The following is a 4,396-nucleotide window of genomic DNA, read 5'->3' on the forward strand; positions in this document are numbered from 1 at the left end:
AAACAGTATTATCTAGTTGACCACAGATCTATCTTACAGGCAATGATTTACGCTCAGAGAAACTCCTGTATGGGTGTATACACCCAGGAAACCCACAGGAATGGTCGCAACAGCGTTGTTTATAATAAAAAGAAGGAAGAAGAAAGCCAAATGCCCATCCCCAGTGCAGTGGAATTCTAGAGAGCAGTGAGGGTAGTGTGGAGCTTTGCACATTGTGAATTTCAGAAATCACGAGTTAAAGAAGTCAGAATGATTCATGAGTAGTAAAACTAAAGGAAGACTAACAACATGTAAGATCATGGTGTCCTTAGGGATGGGGTGGAAGGAAAGCAGAGAGCAACACGGGCTTATAAGCGCTTGATAATAGGAACATTTTGACCGTTGTACATATGTCAGTTCTTGAGTTGGTGTGTATATTCGGTGCAAAGTCAATCCAAATGCCATAGAGTATTTATTTTTAATACAAATTAAAAATTCATATGGAAGTATAACAGATGAAAATAAGAGGATCTTCATTGTAAGGGGAGAAAAAGGGGAACTTGCTGTACCAAAAAAAATCTTTAAAGTGCAATTAAATTTTTACACTCATAAAAATGGACCGTTCAGGGGAAAGTAGTTTTAAAAATAGACCCAAATGCTTTTAAGAATTTAGAGTACATTAAAGGTGGCTTTTTGAAATAATTCTGACCATGATGGATTACTCAATAAAAGGTGCTGGTGTAAGTAGAGAAAATTAAATTTATTCCCGTAAGACCATTCACCAAAAGAAATTCCAGTTGGACTAAAAATTTAAGAATAAGTTATAAAAGTTAGAAGACAGTATAGTTAATATTTGGGGGATTGGAGAAGTTTGTTCTAAGGATGTAAGGAATGGCATGAAACATCGCTGTCCAAACCAGTCACCCGAGTGCGTGTAGAGTACCACCCACCTCAGCATGTGTATATAGACATGTATATTTTTTAAATTAATGTTTACGTACTATACCAATACACATAAGGCAAAAAAAAATCAGGAAAAAGTGAAAATGTTTAAAATATCTTTTATGTGTATTGTTAAAAAAATACCTTTTGCTCTAAAAATTTTTTTTCTTTTAGTGAGAGCTATACAATTAAAAATGCTTCATTATTTTTGAAACTTCTAGTTTTAACATTTTGTGATAAAAATTAATTTCTGGTTCTAAGGTAAGTTTATTTTAATGCTGGGTTTTAGTGGCTATTGTAGCTAAAAAAGCCACTTCGTTAAGATCTGTGGGTCCCAATGACTTTCAACTCCATCTAGTCTTCAAAAGTGTTTGTTGAAATCTTTATAATAAATTTCCATCTTTCTCACTGCCAGTACCTTGTTCTTGCTCAGTTGCAAGTGTGGCATTTTTATTGGTTAAAAAAGAAATGGGTTCAAAACTTGCTGAAAGTCATTTTTGGATTTCATTTCCCAAGGTTTAAGTGTTAAGAGAGTTTTTATAGGTGACAGTTTTTGGTAATACATTTTCATAAAGCTGGAAACATGTCTAACCATTTTCAAAATGCTTTTAACATGAATTTCTTTTGGAAAAGGTAGCTGCTTTCTTACTCATTGTTAGAATATCTTCTTTACTTTGAAGGGTCAGATAGTCTTTTTTTTTTTCTTTTTTTAATACCTTTTACATTGCATATTACTGACAGGCCCTTGTCACCACAGGAAAGGTTGGCAAAATTGCAAACATTTTCTTTTTCTCAATAAATACATGCCATCTTTAAGTTTGACAATACTTTTAAGAAAACCAGCAGCCTCATTTGGGATTTAAATTTCCCCATCGTATAAAATATTGTAAGCGTGCCCTTACGTAAGATCAAATCCGTGAGTTCACTTGCCACACAGACTCCTCTGTTCTGCAAGAGGATGGCGCGTGGGTCGCCGCCTCTGCTCGCGGAGCTCTCGCCGCTTCTTGTGGCATACCTCGTGTCTTCGCGCTGCCTGACCCCTACGTGTGCATTGTGTTTGGGTAAAGTTTCTTTACTCTTAAAAACCTCTACAGTTCATGTTTTCTTCCTGCATCTCTGTGGATCATCTTGTTTTACTTCAGAGACCCACTAGCTTCAACATTAAGGGAGTCGAGTTATCTCACAAAAGTCCCAAGATTGGGCAGTGCCAGGGTCAATAAATATAGCAGCTCATTGACATCATTAAGGAGCCAGGTTTCTTCCAGTTCTTTGCTCTGCCAGCCTCGGTATGTTAGCTTTATTCTGGAATTGCTTCCTTCAGGGTCATCTCGGCTGCTATGGTTGTCAGACCATGAGGCCAGCCACTTGAGAAGACGACCTTGTTCCCCAGCTCCCCCCCCCCACTTTGGGGAAGTTGGGATACATAGATATGCCCAAACTAATAAGTGGGAAAGAGATTGGGACCACCATGGGAGACTTAGGTACGTCTCCCTGCTGGGGCTGAGACTGGGCTCAACTTCCCAGTGGCCATGGGAGGAGGATGGACCTGAACTGAGCCAGGCCTCTGTTAGGAAGGGGGAAGGGAAGAATGGCTGTTGGTGACTGTTGGGTACTGGGATCCACTGCACGGGGCAATGACTTCTACTAAGGAGCCTCTGGGAGGTGCCAGAAACAACCTTCCCCCCGCCAGCCCCCAATTCTACATCAATTTTGTTTTCCACACAACTACACAAATACACCACCTCTTGTCCAGAATGAACTGATGTACTCTTGTTTGAAAGTCACGGTGGCCCAAATCTAGAATCTGTAAACAAGGATATAGGCACACCCCTGACTGTAATAGCCAGGGAACTATAAATAGCACAAAGCCGAACAGAGCTGGAACTAGCTGAACAGAGGCCCAAGAAAACCACGTCCCTGGCTGGGAAAAGTTCTCTCTTGGGTGTGACTGGGTTCACCCATAAGGAAGCTAGGTAGGGTGGTGGTATGTAACAATGTAACGGTGACAGGGCATCGGGCAACAAAGGAAGGGCCATGTTAGTTGAGCTAGTGCTTGGTGAACACATCTATCAATGAAAGGAGATGGCTCAAACAGTATAAAAGAGGGAAAGGAAATAGATGTGAACCAAGCGCCTACTTTATGGGTAATGGTTGCCATTTACTGGCTGTCCGCCTGTATGGCAGGTGCTTTGTGCACATTTTAAGAGCATTCAATTATTTAAGGCAGTTATTAGCCTCACTCTCCAGAAGTGTGGTAGGCAGCTTCTGACATGGCCCTCTGTGATCCCCACCTCCTGGTATTCATTCACCCTCAAGTGGGAGCTGGACCTAATGACTCACTTCTAATCCAGCAAAAGTGATGAACATCACTTCTGTGATTAGGTTACAAAAGACTCCAGGAGACATGGCGACTAAACACAATGTGGGATCCTGGGATTGAAAAAAAGGATGTTTGTGGAAAAGCTGGGGAAGTCTGAATAAAATCTGTGGCTTAGTTAATAGTGTGGTACCAATGATGATTTCCTAATTTTGATAAATGAACCAAACATCAGGTTTTAACACTCAGGGAAGCTGAGGGAAGGATTTATAGAAACGCTCTGTACTGTCTTTCCAATTCTTCCATAAATCAAAAACTTTCCCAAAAAGTTTTTTTTTTTTTTTTAATCCCATGGGTTTCTCAGGGTTATAAAGGGGTATGAAATAACAGTCCTCGAACCTGAGCTGCCAGTCCTCTTTTAGAAGCTCACAGGGAAGCTGCAATAATCCCAACATGCACGTGGTGTTGGGTCTGATGGCAGGCTGCCAAGCTCTGCCAGTAAAAAATCTGTTTTGAGATGACTTAAATGTTTATCTTCAAATCAAAGGGTCTGTGTTAACACCTGTGTGTTGCTTCTACTGCCCTCTTGCTGGTGTTGACAGTACATTTTTGGCTTCCAATCAGGGACTGGAGAATTGGGTTGGTATTGGTATTACCAGCCTAGCTTTAGCTAAAATGACATGGCAACTCAACCCATCAGAGGAAGCTTTGAAAGATGGGTGGTTGAAGTCCCTGGCATGTGGATCTCCTGTAGCTGGGAGATCTTCCCTGGGGCACTGGGGCGGGGGGGAATCCCTCTCTTCTGGGTTCCTTGCACCCTCTACTCTCAGGCTTTCCAAGGATAACCTGGGTTTAGTCAGCTACTCCCTAGTTCCCACAGACCCGGAGTTCTCACATTGACTGAAAATCATGCTAAGTCAAACTGATCCAAGCTGTGAGGTGGGGAGGTGCTGTGCAAGCACAGCAAGAAGGTTAAGGCACCAGCCCCATGTGCTGATACAGGAGAGATCAAATCAAGGCAAGCAGGCTTTCTGCTGGGCTGGGAGTGCTATCTTAGGGTACAGGGGAGCCTTGGAAAGAAAAATGGGAAAATTCAAGTGAGAGGTAGGTGCTCCAGTGAAGTTTGGATGTAAAGGCATTTTTTAAAAAAGATTTATT

This window comes from Eumetopias jubatus, unplaced genomic scaffold (genome assembly GCF_037043125.1).
Source record: "Eumetopias jubatus isolate StellerSeaLion01/CBP00866 unplaced genomic scaffold, mEumJub1_p1.0 scaffold_17, whole genome shotgun sequence".
Taxonomy (NCBI): Eukaryota; Metazoa; Chordata; class Mammalia; order Carnivora; family Otariidae; genus Eumetopias; species Eumetopias jubatus.